The following is a 16891-nucleotide window of genomic DNA, read 5'->3' as shown; positions in this document are numbered from 1 at the left end:
CACAGCCCTGGCTCTGTAAATGGGACAAAAACAAAGTGGAACACAACACTACTCCAGCCAATCAGCAGCAGGGGGAGGTTCTTGCGCGTGCAAGGGATGGGGGGTGGGGGCAGAGCGAGAGGAGAAGAGCGATGGCAAATCTGGCTGATGCGAACCTTCTAAACTCCAAGGAGGACAATTGATTGAGAAACAGACCAAGAGAAAAAGGTCAGATGGATATAAACTAAAAAAGAAGGATTATGATAAGTCGAGGGCTTGGAGCCGCGTCAACATTGGCGAGGCTTTTCAGCGGTGGAGAGCCCTCCAAGAGGTAAAAGGCTTGAAGACGGATGCAGAAGTTGCTCTATTTTTTCTCGATATTTAGTAGCAGGACAGATGTGATTGTCTGGAGCTGGTGTGTGTAAAACCGACTCACGTGCATGAATTTGGGGGGCGGAGCTTCTAAAGGAGCACTGAAGGGAGGGGTGTGTTTGTTTTGGCAGTTGAGTTTGCATAACAACAGTGTTTCTCAGGAATTGCTGAGTGCACCTTTAATTGATTCATTTAGTGACCACTTCTGGAGATGCCACTAGATGGCGACAAATGAGCTTCTTATGTGCTATGAGTGAGTCATTGAATCATTTTGAGTCGTTCAAGACTGAAATCTACCAAGAGACTTTATAGTATTTAAGCATTATAAGAACAAACCAGATCTATAGTTTTACTTCAGTTTGAGCATGATTTTTCATCTTAAAGACATTATTTGTGAAGCAAAAAAAAAAAAAAAAAGAAAAAAAAAACGTGAAAAACACTTTGGTGTAAAGTGGCGCCACTTCATAGACTTCAGTGTATTCAGTGTATACACGAGACATGTGAAAGCCCCTTCATGTGTATAAATATCAGTCACTTTTGCATATTAATCGTAACTCTTTACAATCACAAATGTGCCCGATTATGGTTTCAATATGGTGAATTTCGCCCAAAGGTGAGGAGATCCCTAAAAAAAAATTCTATTTTTTATTAAAGCATTTATTTATTGGAATAAATAAATGTGGAATTTGATACTTTTCCACAGCACACCTGACAATCTTTCACGGCACAGTGGTTGGGAAACACTGTTTTAGGCTGATGCAACACATTCACATGGGAAATAATAATTTTGCTTCTGATTCATGTACCTGGAAATCAACCCCGTTCAGCCGAGTTACTGATAAGTGCCATTCCCCATCAGACATTTTTGCATCAATCCAAACATGAATACATTTCCCTCTTGCGCTATCCGACACTGGTTTTGGTTCCATGGGAACCAGGAGGTATTTGCGTTCACACAAACAATGCTGAGTGCAATTCTGAGGTTGCATTTTCACTCTAAAATTTCAGTTTTTCTCCACTGACGGTTAGGTGTAGGGTTGGGGTTTGGGTTAGGTGGTAGAGTTAATAAAACATGCAATCCTTGACTATATTAAATAATTTACAACTAAAAATTCCACTCGCTTTTGGTGCCACTCTGTGGACATTTTAGCTGGAAACTGGAGCTCACATGTGCCATACAGTGATTTAATTTTCTAAAAAGTTTTTGGAATGCAAAGTGTTGTGGTCTACTTTTATGATACTTTTGTGGTGATTTTGTATCCTTTTTGAGGCTTGACATCTCCAGCTACCATTCAATGCCATTGCGCGGACAAAAACAACCAGAATATTCTTTCTTATTTTACATTCTGTGGATGAAAAAAGTAATAAAGGTTTGGAACGACATAAATTATGACAAAATTATCATTTTTGGGTGAACTATACCATTAAGGGAATATTTTGTGAATGTCTTTGTGGCATGGGGGCGTGGTCATGTGTCTGTCTGCGGGAGAGGGAAAGCTGTAAGGTTCGTCACCTGGGCTATAATTACTCTAACACTTGTCTCTCATTATAGTGATGGCGGAGGGAGACCTGATAAGGCATGCCAGAGCATCAGAGGGAGAGAGAGAGTGGCAAGGAACTGATGTTTGAAGGACTGGCAGCGATAGAGAGAGACTTCAACTTATAGTTCCATGAGCCATATTTAAGTTGGCCACTGAGAGCCATTTTTCTGTTTATTCTGATTGTGTGGAGGAAATAAACACTCACCTCAACTGTTCGCTGTCTCCTGACTCCTCCATTGCCCATGAACAAAGATCCTTTACAGTCTTGTTTTAGTTCTTATTTATTTATTAGATTGCCTGGTTTATGGCAATTTATGCAAGAAAACCTTAACCTATGTAGACACAAAACATTTTTTCTGGGATATTTATTTCAGGAAATCAAAATTTAAATGCAGATTTAATTTTCAAGATTACACCCAGAGAAGCAGAACTAAAGTGAACAAAGAAAAACTAAGATTTGATGTGTGTTAAACAATATAAAAACCATTTGACACAGATATGAGTGGAGAGAGAGGCTGAAATGGACCTCACTTCACACAGCTGTCTTACTTTTGAAAGGTCTGAGTGTTTTGATGATTGTGTGTGTGTGTGTGTGTACACACGCATGTGTCCTTCAGTGTTGATGGTTCATGTGGTGTTTGACAGCAGCTGAATGATCTGATATTAATGCACTGCAAATTTCAGCATTCACTTAATATCTGTTAAGCCAAAGCCGCAGGCCTTACCATGTAAATATACTGTATAGTACTGAATATGATCGCATCTACTTTTATACATGCAATAAATGATGTCATCCGAAGACCATCACATTTTTATATTTGTTCACAATTCATATTGAGTAACACACTCCAAAAATAGCTCGAAACCTGTGGAAAAACTGCCTAAATCTTAAGCTTGGTTTCCTGATCTTTACCTGTCTCTTAGCCTGGTCAAACTGTTCTGTTGGATGGTTTTAGAGTGGTTTTGGGCACTCTGGAAGACCAGATAAACCAGATAAGCACCAGCATGCCCAGGCTGGTAGACCAGCTGAAGATCATAGAATTACAATCACTTTTAAACATTATTTTAACAATTTCAATTATATCTAAAATGATAACTGGTGTGCACTGATTGAGCCCTTTACTCACTCTGATCCCCTGCTACAGAAAGCCTGAAGGTTCAAAATATCCCATTTGATTTTAAAAGACACATTAGATAAAATGCCGCTGCCAGCCACAAGGGAAATTTATGTTTCATAAACAAGCGTGAACTGATCTTCCTCTCTCTAACCAAGCAGTTCAAGGCAACAGTTTGAGACTAATTGTTTTTACTTTAGAAGCAATAGGAAGTGCATTGATGAAACTGAACTACAACACAACACGATAAAGGTCATGCAGCTGATGCAGTGTGAGTGAAGATCAGAGAGTGTGACAGACACGATTCTTCTTCATTTTGAATAAAATGTCAATTATTTTTATCAGATTGAACTAACCAAAGACTATTCCCAGTATGTTAAGTAATGTTAAAAAGTGATTTTTTTTTCAAACAAACTTCAATTCAACCGTTCAGCTATTTTCACAATAGCGTCGCTTTTACAGTAACAAGCTACATTTTACAATTATTATCTTTGTAGCATTACCAAACACTACATTTGTCACATTGTTTTGCGAACACAAGAATGAAGCCGAGGGAGTAATCTGTGAATCACTTCTTTTTTATAGTTCATGTAAATTAACTGGTTAAAATAAATGATTCCCTGATATTTAATGTTTGGAAGCCTAATTCATTTGAATGATTTGGTTCTTTTGGAGGGTTCACGTAAATTAACTAGTTCACATAAAAGATTCACTGAGCCACATGAGCCCCACACAGCCTTAAAGGCATAGTTCATCTAAAAATGATAATTCTCTGATCATCTACTCACCCTTATGCCATCTTAAACTTGTATGACTTTCTTTCTTCTGTGGAACACAAATGAAGATAATTTGATTGAGATATGATGTGAATATATCCACACAATGCAGTCAATGGGGTCCAACCCTTCCAAACTCCAAAAAGGACACAAAGACACCATAAAGGTAATCCATGCAACTCGAGTCATTTAATCCATTTCTTCTAAAGGAGATAAGAATTTGGTGAGAACAGACCAAAATGTGACAACTTGCCCCAGTCTCCCAATAGTTACTTCAAGATGACAGTTGACATTTTTGCTATTCAACAACAAATGCACAAATGGCATATTTGATTTTTTCCTGAAGTTTGTTTATTCCACTCTGACATCAAATTTCCTTTCTTGTAATTGTAACGGTGGCCAGCTGATAGATAGCTGTGCAATGTGTATGAAACCTCACTCTCCTGACCTCAAGAGGTGCACTGGCGACTGATGCTAGAGGCTGTAACCTTTAGCCTCGTTAGCGCACCCGCCTCCCACGCCGGAGACACCAGTTCGAGTCCCGTATGGAGCGGGAAGAACAGGAGCATCACAGTGGTGCCGTGACCCGGATGGGAGTGAAGTTTAGGGTGGTGAGTGTAATGGTGGCCAGCTGATAGATAGCTGTGCAATGTGTATGAAATCTCACTCTCCTGACCTCAAGAGGTGCACTGGCGACTGACATTAGAGGCTGTAACCTTTAGCCTCCTTATTAGCGCACCCGCCTCCCATGCCGGAGATGCCGGTTCAAGTCCCATACTTAGTGGGATGAACAGGAGCATCACATAATTAAATGTCTTTTAACACTCTCTGTAATAACATCATATGAGATGAAAGCAAAATGATAGTTGATAGATCTTGGTATTGTATTTGTCTGTATTGACAGTTTTTTTTTGTCTGGGAATTGGCAATGAAAAGAGCTTGCTTGTCCCAAGGACAGCAAAAAAGAATGACATTGACAAGACAATCAAAGGATTTTTATTTTATTTTATTGTTTGTATTGTTTTCTGGACAAACAAGCAGGGTGAATCTGGTTCACTAAACACAGAGAGTATATGCCATTCAAGTAAAAATAAAAAGAAGAATTAAAAAAGGTGTTTCTCACCTTTTGTTTCTTTAAAGTTGAAGTGTGGCATTTCTCTATCACCAATGGAATTGCAAAAATAATAACTGTTTTCAAACAGGATTCCCAACCCCACCCCCTCAATCTTGATTTCTTTTTTTTAAATAAATTTTTTTAATGACACACCACTTTTAATTTGCATATAATAATTACAAAAAAATGGTGGTCTGAGCATTTAATGTTCATGTTTAGCTTCAGGACTGAGTCCTTTTGCCTTACTTAGAAAATGTTTTCCTTATAAGGGGACAAATAACAGTCTAATGAATAGAAAGTATTACTGAACTGAAAAGATTCCTCTGTCAATCTGTTTCATGCCACTTCTTTTTTTTCTTTTCTGACGCAAATACAAGTTGTACCGAACAGATTCCTACACTCCAAGAGACACATTTAGCTTTTAGCAGCTTTTTTTTTTTTAGCCTTCTCTAATGCGTTTAGCTGAGAGCGAGTTACAGTAGAATCCTGCTGAGTAAATTGACTTCACAGTATGTAAGAGGCTGATCGGCTGCCTACTTTGGCCCCTGCTACCTTGTGGGAGGCTGGACTGTATGTTCTCTTGCCCCTAAGGCCATTCTCCCAGAATATGTATTTTTAAAAGCGTATATAGGCCCTCTGCACCAGAATAAAATACAGACAAGTCTTTTCATTTGTTTGAAAGTGTAGTCTGGTGAATAAAAGCATCTTAGAGAAAGAGAGATAGAGAGAGAAATCACTAATGGATGCTTGTTTGCAGAACATGGGCAAGAATTCTAAGAGTATTTTCATGGTGACCTGCAAAAAGGTAACTTTGCATGCTTTTCGAAAATAATAATAATAACAAAAAAAAAAAAAAAAAAGAAAAAAAAGAAAAATGAAATGTCCAAAAGTAAATTAGTAAATTTTTTACTGTTTCATGAATTGCTTATTGTTTCACAATTGTTTTAATGTTAAAAAGATGCTGCAAAACCATTAGTCTGTTGCACTATTTACAAATATTCTGTGGAAAATGGCTTTCTGCAACACATTGCAATGCTTTAAAAGTCATGTATATGTTAAATGTATAGTTAAATTTTAAACAACTATTGACTCTCATTGACTCAAAACTCTCATATATCAGATATACCTCATGTATTATTTGCTTAAGCTTATATTGGTTAAACAATATTACCAGTCCAGAATAAAAATGAAATAAATGGCACATCCTAGGTTAAGTGAAAACAATTGTATTACAATTACAACATGTCAGTGAAAAACTCAAATTAAAGGTACAAGGTGCCATGTGGCTTAACATGGCAATACAAACTACCAGTTTCAGTGTACTATTATTATTCCATTCATTGTAAGGCAAGTAAACATTTCTGCTATACAAATTGTAGTATTACTGTACTTTAACTAAAATGGACATAAAGACCCAACAATAATGTATTAAATATGACACAATATTTATGCAGAAAGTGAATCTAAAACTTTACTTCCAATTTGTTCCAAATTTTCTCAATATCACTAGTGGGTTCCATTCATCCATTCACTCCATCAAGTCAAGTAAGCATTTCTGCTACCTCTATCTGCAGTATTTCATCTCTGAGTATGCATAGAAACAACACCGAACCATTAAATTCTGATGACACTGAGCAAAGTGTGCATATATATATATATATATATATATATATATATATATATATATATATATATATATATATATATATACACACACACACAGTGGCATGCAAAAGTTTGGGCACCCCTGGTCAAAATTTTTGTTGCTGTGAATAGTTAAGTGAGTAGAAGATGAACTGATCTCCAAAAGGCATAAAGTTAAAGATGAAACATTCTTTTCAACATTTTAAGCAATATTAGTGTATTATTTTTATTTTGTACAATTTTAGAGTGAAAAAAAGGAAAGGAGCACCACGCAAAAGTTTGGGCACCCCAAGAAATTTGAGCCCTCAGATAACTTTTACCAAGGTCTCAGACCTTAATTAGCTTGTTAGGGCTATGGCTTGTTCACAATTATCATTTGGAAAGGCCAGGTGATGCAAATTGCAAAGCTTTATACATACTCTGACTCCTCAAATCTTGTCCCAACAACCAGCAGCCATGGGCTCCTCTAAGCAGCTGCCTAGCACTCTGAAAATTAAAATAATTGATGCCCACAAAGCAGGAGAAGGCTATAAGAAGATAGCAAAGCATTTTCAGGTAGCCGTTTCCTCAGTTCGTAATGTAATTAAGAAATGGCAGTTAACAGGAATGGTGGAGTTCAAGTTGAGGTCTGGAAGACCAAGAAAACTTTCAGAGAGAACTCCTCTTAGGATTACTAGAAAGGCAAATCAAAACCCCTGTTTGACTGCAAAAGACCTTAAGGAAGATTTAGCAGACTCTGGAGTAGTGGTGCACTGTTCTACTGTGCAGCGACACCTGCACAAATATGACCTTCATGGAAGACTCATGAGAAGAAAATCTTTCCTGCGTCCTCACAACAAATTTCAGCATCAGAAGTTTGCAAATGAACATCTAAACAAGCCTGATGCATTTTGGAAACAAGTCCTGTGGACTGATGAAGCTAAAATATTACTTTTTGGCCGCAATGAGCAAAGGTATGTTTGGAGAAAAAAGGGTGCAGAATTTCATGAAAAGAACACCTCTCCAACTGTTAAGCACGGGGGTGGATCGATCATGCTTTGGACTTGTGTTGATGCCAGTGGCACAGGCGAACATTTCACTGGTAGAGGAAAGAATGGATTAAATTAAATACCAGCAAATTCTGGAAGCAAACATCACACCATCTGTAAAAAAGCTGAAAATGAAAAGAGGATTGCTTCTACAACAGGATAATGATCCTAAGCACACCTCAAAATCCACAATGGACTACCTCCAGAGGCGCAAGATGAAGGTTTTGCCAAGGTCCTCACAGTCCCCTGACCTAAACATCATCGAAAATCTGTGGATAGACCTCAAAAGGGCAGTGCATGCAAGACGGCCCAAGAATCTCACAGAACTAGAAGCCTTTTGCAAGGAAGAATGGGCGAAAATCCCCCAAACAAAAATTGAAAGACACTTAGCTGGCTACAAAAAGCTTTTACAAGCTGTGATACTTGCCAGGGGGTGTTACTAATTACTGACCATGCAGGGTGCCCAGACTTTTGCTTCGGACCCTTTTCCTTTTTGTTATTTTGAAACTGTAAAAGATGAATATAAAAAAGTAAAATTGCTTAAAATATTGAAGAAATGTGTCATCTTTAACTTTAAGCCTTTTGGAAATCAGGCCATCTTTTGCTCGCTTAGCTATTCACAGCAACAGAAATTTTGATCAGGGGTGCCCAAACCTTTGCATGCCACTGTATATATATATATATATATATATATATATATATATATATATATATATATATATATATATATATATTTCCCAGTATATGTAGCATTCATGTAATGGCTAAAGCAGCTGCATTTTAAGTCTAGGCCTTCAGTGCGATTCATGCCATTAAGACAACACAGTTTAACAATGAATAAGACACCGTATGCCTATCATACATTACGTGGCAGTCAACTAATAATACCAATTGACATTTTAAAAACACGTCCACGCACGAATGCCAGAACCAAGGAGGTCTAATACCAAGAAAAAGCTCTCTAATAATATTTACGATTTAAATTTTGCTTGCAATAAATTTTGTTTCATCAGGGTACACGGTTACTTTTCAAAACTTGATCTGACATTGAATGCTCAAGCAGCCTAATTTACACTTAGAAAACTCCTGATGTTGCTATAACAAGGCAAAAAGCACTTACCAATTTGCTTGAAGTGAAAATCAGCCCTCCTTTCCTGTTTAATTAATCAATCACTCGATCATGCAGAACATCTCAGGTTTTTAAATCCATAAGGATCTCTTTCTCAACGGCAATACCAGCAGTGATGACAGCCGACTCATCAGCAAGATCTTGCGCTCTTCGCTTTCAAATTACGTACATCATTTAAAGCGTGATTGCGTCACTCAAGGCCAGCTAGAAGGCCTCAACCGGGACATATCCTAAAGACCACACCCATCAAGAACAAATAAATCAATCTGATTGGCTGATGAATCTGACAGTCTGACTTCAGATGCCTATTCAGTTACACTGTTGGGGGATTCTGTGGAAATTCTGAAGTCCTGACAGGGTGGAGCTCAGACTCATGCGCTGCTTTGGCTAAGGAGCATGGCTTCGGGCATGCGATTTGTGAAAGAATTGTCACACTTTGCTTGTAAGCATCGAGGAATACATTTTGATTGGATACATTTTTTTGTTTTTTTTGCTATTCATTTGTAGATTAATTAGGAGTGGAAAGCGGTTGAAAATACATAATGAAAGGATGAAAAAATATTTATTTATTAGGCATGTTACACCAGCAGAGAAGGCTTTGCTGGCCTTGAGAAATCACCACTGGGCTAAAGCATTTAAAAAAGAGGCCGTTCAGAACAACACGTTCTTGTGGTAAGAAGTGCAATGAACAGAGCAAAACACTGGTGTCTCGAGATGTGTTTTTTTTTCATTGACAAAAGAACTTTAAAGAATTGTGGCACTCCTGCTTGAGATGCCGGAAACACGCCGATATGCGGCACAATGACGTCAAAGACATCTGTATAGCACAAAAAACAACAACAACTGAACAACAGCATGGATAGATGCAAAACACGTCTTTATTCACATGACAGCACCAGTTGAAATTTATCAAAGTAATCTCTCAAAAAAGTAACCTTTTGTTTCAAATGACTGTAGGTTAATATCCACTTCATCAAGAGACCGGTTTGTTCTCTGTGATCCTACGTATCCCAATGCAGTTTTTCCTGAGTGAGAAAATGCTACACATAATTCAGCAAATCGATTTAAACCTCTTTTCTATCCCGACCAATAAACTGGAAAGAACCCACTCAAAAAAATGATTCATTTGTTAATCAGGCATCATCATTAGTTCAGATTCTAGATAACTGACAGAAATACAGGACACACAACATAATCACTGATAATATAAATGTTTGTCAGATAAGTGGAAGTGCTCATGGTATATTTTTTTAAGGGACTCGCCTGGTATCGGGGTGAATTCCGAGTCGACACTCGTTCGAGTTTGAGTCCATGATAAGACCTAGACCATAAAAATCAGTCTTGAGTACTACAACACTGCAATACAGGCATAACATTTGAGCAAGCATCCTATCCAGCACTTCATTTCAAGAAAGGAAACTTCAGTGAACAAATTTGGTTTCTCAATCCAAATTTATTTAAGCAATATGATTGATGTACATATCAATAACCTGTGATAGGCTACACTTCCCTTGTCTTGTTTCAAATCCTGATGTTTTCTTCCAAGGTACACAAAAGTTATTTTGCTATTAAAATTACAGTTATTTTTGGGGTTTGGGCAATAGGTTACACTTTATGGTTAGGTTTAGCTTTGGGGCTTGGGTTAGGGGTTAAGGAAAAATCGTAAGAACGCTCGTTCAAAACCCAAATGTTTCTGTTTCTTCCATGGTACACAACAGTGATTTTCCTAGTAAAATCATGGTTAGGATTAGGGTTTGGTATGAGATTAAACTTTATGGTTAGGTTAAGGTTTGGGTTAGCGATCAAACTTGGGCAATAATATTGAAAATGTTCAATTGCTTCTTTAGAAAGACTTAGCTTTTTAGTCAGGTATGTGGAATGAAAAACTACATTCTCTTTTTAACACATTTAATTTAGAGTGTACCTCATCTGATTCTATTGCACAAATCAGGGCGTCTCTCAAGGGAGCAAAATGACCTTAGAGTTATTCCTAAATCAGAAGCATTATGCTTGGGAGGGTGGTAAAAAAAATCCTGTAAATTCTGTAGAATAGAAAGACTGTTAGCTGGCTACCAGAAATGTTTGTAAGCTGTAATTTCTGCCAATAAGGGTGTTGGAGTACAGACTGATGGGTTGTCCAAAACCTTTGCACATGTTCTATTTTTTAATCCTGTTAAATTCTAAAAGTAAATAACTGTGCATAACATTGCCAGAAACATTTAGCACTTTTGGCTGCAGAGGAATGAATGAAATGTGCAAACATTTCACCAACAAAACATAAAGCTTCATTTAGACTATTTTTATGGATCACTTAAAAATACAAGCATATTCTCAACTAAATAATACAATAAAAAAAGAATTTTATCAATCTTTTAATTTACATTTATCTTTAGACAGATTCAGTTACAAAGTATAGTAATGCTATATATGCTTTAAATTGAAATAGCTGAAGATGTTTTGTTCCTCTTCAAACTTTACCATGTAAACTTTGTTTTTATTAATCGATCCACAAAGAGCATGCTTTGCTGTAGGATTATGAAGGATTATGTCTCAGCAAGCTTTCTCTGATGGACAGAGATCTATTGGAGACTCAGTACAGATGATAAGATACTGTAAATGACAGCTGTGACAGAAAGCACATCATTAACAAAGGACATGAAGATTTGGTTCAAACTATTTTAATGGTTCCTTTCAATCCAATTGTTTTTTTTTATTTATATCTACGTTTGAATTACATTTATGGCTGATGCTAAAAAAAAAAACAAGCAAGAGACACAAAAATGGCAAGAAAGAAGAAAGACAGAAATGACAGGTGGTAGAAATATACTGTCGTTTTCTTTTTGTTCGTCCACCAAAGCCACTCTGGGTGATTAAACCAAGCAAACAACAAGCAAACAGACAGAGTGTTAGTTTAAATGGTTATCATTTATAGGGAAAAGTGCACGTAGAAGGGCATTTTACTTGTCATGTTCCATTCTAAGTGCTGAGCTTTGCGGCAGCGCGCAGACACTTTAATAACAGTCTGACGTTTAAAGAAAATTGATATTTAAATACCTTTTCTAAAGGACAGAAGAGATTTCAGTTTCAATAGTTCAGCATTAAAGAATAAGTCACTGCGTATGGATACATGACAATGCATTGACATGAATGAAAATCAGAAAGATGAGTTTATCTCATGTGAAATCAGACATGAATAAAATTGCCATATTTCAGTATGGCTGTTATTTCATATGACCGTGTTTTACTAAGCAAGATGGCATTCTTTACCAAGTAATCACTGCTGTGACATTGACTTTTTTTAAGAGAACAACTAACAGAAATGTAAAAATTAGGCTTTCATTATAACAAATATGGTTCTCTGTGAAGTACAATATTGAATTCAAATTTTTCTTTGTACACTAAATTGATCTGTCAGTGCCCTCCAATTCTATTTATTCCTCAAAGAACTCAGCTATAACATGAAGTAATTGAATAGGACATGACCGCATTCTTTCACACTAAAATCAATGGCATGATCAGGACAGAGTTTGATAGAGAGCCAGCTGGTTTTGTTTACTTGTTTAATTGGGAATAAAAATCGTTATTTCCTCTTTGCTTACCCAGCAAGTTTGAGAAAAACCTCTAATACAATAAAAGGTGACCTTTGTTTGTGAAATAAAGGGATGCTGAAAAGCAGGGCTGGGTAAAAATCAGAATTTAAGAACTGGCTCTCTGTCATTTCATAAGAACTTGAATTGAATTGGAGAAATCACTGAACTGCAGTTCAAAAAAATTCAATAGCCTAAGTCACACAAAAGTTTTGCGACAAAAAGACTGACCACAGTGTAAATTTGGCAACAGTAGGTCAAAAGTTTTGCTGCTGAAACTGATCTGTGCTTCCTGAAATTTGAATCACTGCCCCCCAGTGGCCGAAGTTGGAAGTGATGTTGAGTGTGTTTCCAGGTGAAATGTCCACAGAGTGGCGCCAAAAGCGAGTTGTATATTCAGTTGTACATTATGTGGCATTTTAACACCACATGATGTACGCAACAGGTGACAAAAACAAGACAGAACACCTGTGCTAGAGTTCGGCCACACAAACATCCGACACCTTAGACCAAAGTGACTGAATCTCAGCACAATATGAAGACAGCTCGCAGGCCGGGAAAGCAACGTGAGCGCGACGCGCATCCGTGTTCGCGAGAGACAGACAAACTATTGACGCGAGTGCATACTGCCAAGATGACATAAGCACGATGCACCCACGTCAATAACAGACAGACATGGAGCACGAGTGTCCGGATCCCGACACAGACCGAAACCGATCCAGACAGGAAGTCAGGATCCAGACACCGTGCTCCCGACATGAAACAAGACAGACCGAAGAATGCACAGCAGGGAATACAACTGAAACCGCGCGTTCACTCAAAGACAGACAACGAAGCACAAGACAGACATGGGATGATAATGCCATGGTCCTGTCAGACAAAAACCCAGACTGACAGAGTGACAGGACCATGACAGTCGGTATTAGTCATTAAAACATCCATCTAAAATTCACTTTAAAAGCTTGTATTATTACATTGTCATTTCGGTTGTTTTTTGTGCCCCCTGCTGGACATTACACTGGGAAACTGCAGCCAAACGTGTAATACAGAAAGTAATTTTGAATCGCAAAAATGTTGCAATAGTCATGTAAATTTCATGAGATTTTGCCATACAGCAACATAAATAGTACAACAAATTGTTTCCAGAAAACTTTATTAAAATCAATATTGACGTCCAAATTTGAATCTTTTCCAAAATAATATATTGTATATTAGTACCCTATATATTTTGAGCTATATGATTTAGATTAAGTTTAATATCATGATTGTTGTAAATAATTTACAGTATGTATGATAACATGTTCATGGGTAATTCATAGGGAACTGAAAAATTATTTTAAAGAACATCCAACAACAAGGTTATGATTTTTGTTCTTTTGTGAAAAATACTTTTCCTTGGTCAGGGGCATGACGTGCCTGAATTCAGGAACTGATTTAGAATTTGAACGGCATTCTCAATTCCATTCTGAATAGTGCACAACCCTGCTGAAAAGACGAGCCAATGCATTTCATGTACAAAGCAGAGCCACCAATTCAAATAAACTTACAGTTTAATAGATTCTCCGATGTCCTCCTGTCTATTTCTGTGCTTCTGTCAAAGTAGCTGTGTCTAAAGTCACAGGTGCAAATGGAAAGCAGCATATGTACACACTAGACTAGCCTTCTTGTGCTGGCAGCATGTCACTGTTTTTCTACACTGTCCTCACTGTGCATAACTCACGTGTACCCTGATACTTCTGTAGGCAGGAGCTCTTGGGACATTGAAAGGACTTCCGGAAAGGGGCATAAATGTCTTGATGCTGTAACAGCATTAGCGAGGCATACACACACACACTTCAGGGTGTGTATGATTGAAATAGTTTGTGTTAGTCTTAACAAAAGCACTGCCTTCAGGGACTTCAAGGACAATTCATCTGCTACAGCCATGAGATCTGAAATTCTTCAGTGTACTAATATTGACCGAACCACTGGTACTGGGACAAGCACCTCTGATAAGTGAAAATTTATGTAATAAATAGGGTGGTTAATTGTCATTAAAATAATGTCACAATGCAAAAAATATTTAAAGATCCTTAAAAATGGTAAAAAGCCTTCATTTTGTCTATGCAAATTAGTATTTTTTTATTTTATTATTTTATTTCTGGGCTGAAATATGACCCAGACATGGTCTTATCCAGGTTCGTGAGGTTAAACCAATAGATTAGGCTTTCATATTAGATATAGGCCTCAATTAAGGACTGGCATGTCCTCTCTAACATCCATAATGCTACAGGCATACCGATACTTACATTTAACTGACTTTCTCACTCTGTTTATAAATATCTGGCTGAGATTACCTTTATTTACCCTTCATCTCTGTGCTCATCCTACTATCTTCATGTTAACCGAGGCCAAGTGTGAGAGCGAGGGGAGAACCGAATGTCACAGGGCCGTCTTGTAAAAGTGACACATCCCTGATTCATATCTGTTCATGTCAGTTTCAAGAGCTTTCAGAAGAAAGAACACTCAATGTTACCATGCGTGCGAAGAGAGAAATGTGTGTTGATCGCTTCAAGGCAAAGAAAAGAAAAAAGTGAAGACAGCAAGAAAGAAAATGGTAGCTAGGTCATGTGTTGACCTCACTGTGAGCGATGACTATAGCAGCAGAAATCTGAGAGTTCAAGAAACTTTGGTAACACTTTACATTAAGGTTCCCTTTGTAAAGGGTTTATAAAGTGGTTCATTAATGACTAATAACTCGTCTACAAATGTATTATAATTAATTTATATGCCGTTATAACAACATGCATAAAAGGGTGACTTTCATGCAATACCTGCCAAATAATGAGCCAGTTTATACTCTTATACTGCTAAATTAAGGTACTTATTAAAAATAATGAAATGCCATTATAATTATGATGCATAAAATAAACTATTATAGATATTAAAAGGTTTTGTGTTTGTGTATATTCATGACTGTAATGCCTTGATTTATGTTACTTTCTTGGTAATGTTATGTAAAAAGAATGGTGCTACTCCGAGTTGTGTCTTGCATAGTCTTCTGCACCCTTTTTATTAATGTTGTGATAACTCCATATCATTGATTTATAATGCATTTGTATATTAGTTATTAGTCATAAATAAACCCCTTTGTAAACCCTTAACAAAAGGAACCTTATTGTTAAGTGTTACCTAGACTTTTTTCACATAGAATAATCCTGCGTTTCTACTTCTAAATCACCATATCTCACCGTATGTTTAAATGAAATATGATTCACATTTTAAAAAAATATGTTAATAAATTAAATGTAGGGTACAATGGAGCTAAAGGCTCTGCGGGGTAAAAGACTTTTTAAAATTTAATTTTCTCCCAAAACACTAAATAGCAACAAAAACTACCACAGCACTTTCCTAAACACCTGTATGTCACTATACACCGGATCTTTGTGTGTGGTGTCTACTGGTTTGATTTTGTTGAAATCCCTGAAATTCACAAATTTCTTTTGGGACAAAATACTTAATTGTCATTTTCAGTTTTGTTTAAGGTCATTAAATCAAAAATATTTTTGATAACTGTCCAATAAGTGAAAGGATAGCATTTGGGGCAAAAAGCCCCCCTCTTGCAGGGGCTAAGGGCCACTATTAATCACATTGTTTTTCTTAAGTGGGAGGAATTTGTTATGAAAAATGTTCAAAGTGGGCTCACATTGACTCATCTAATCATAACAGAGATTAGTTTGCTTATAGAATACTAAGATGTAATAAAATGCCAACTATATTTGAAATTAACAGGAAATGGTTGACTTTTTCTGACGTAGTTATTCTGAGTAAGCATCATCTTAATTTGTTACTCAAAAAAGCATCTTGCTGTCTCAAAATGATTTGCATTAGTTGACAAATTGTGCCCTATAACTATTGCCCTGTTATCTACACAATATCACTTTAAACCCCCTAGGGGCCTTTTACCCAAGTGTGGGGTAAAAGACTGCCTCACCACCTTTTTTTTAAACTGAATTTTAATCGGAACAACCTTTCGTTATTATTTCTTTTCACACAAATTATGTTGCTCCATCAATTTTCAATAAAAATAAATGTATTTTTTTTACCTTGATATATTTTTTGGCCAGAAAAAAGCAAAATTTTCTTAAGGTGTGCCTTTAGCCCCGCTGTACCCTACATTTTTACAATGGTTAATTGTCATAAATGTTATGTTATGAGTGATACAAATGATATGAAACAAGCAGAGCTATGTAGGAAATCAGTTGCCTGGGACCAGTGCCGTAACTTTGATCTTACTGGCCCTTGTGCAATGCACCGGTCGGGCCCCCCTTTTTATGACTTTTTTTGGCTTCCAGCAACTTGTTAGCAACATACTTAAGTAAAAATCAAGGCAGCTTCTAAATTCACGCTTGGGGTATGACTGTGTGTAATTTTGGTTGTAGAAAAAAACATCCAAGTATCTTCAAGCAATGTTAACCACAGACCTTATTTTACACATAAATCCAAAATTGCCATTATAAAACCCATATGAAAATCCAGAGGGAACCCATGGTTTGAAAATGCTAATTCTATTGCAATGTACTGTTTTGTCTTGTTACACCTTCATTTTTTTGTTACTTGAAAAGCT

Source organism: Myxocyprinus asiaticus, chromosome 4, assembly GCF_019703515.2.
Source record: "Myxocyprinus asiaticus isolate MX2 ecotype Aquarium Trade chromosome 4, UBuf_Myxa_2, whole genome shotgun sequence".
Taxonomy (NCBI): Eukaryota; Metazoa; Chordata; class Actinopteri; order Cypriniformes; family Catostomidae; genus Myxocyprinus; species Myxocyprinus asiaticus.
Note: the sequence above shows the minus strand (reverse complement) of the source record.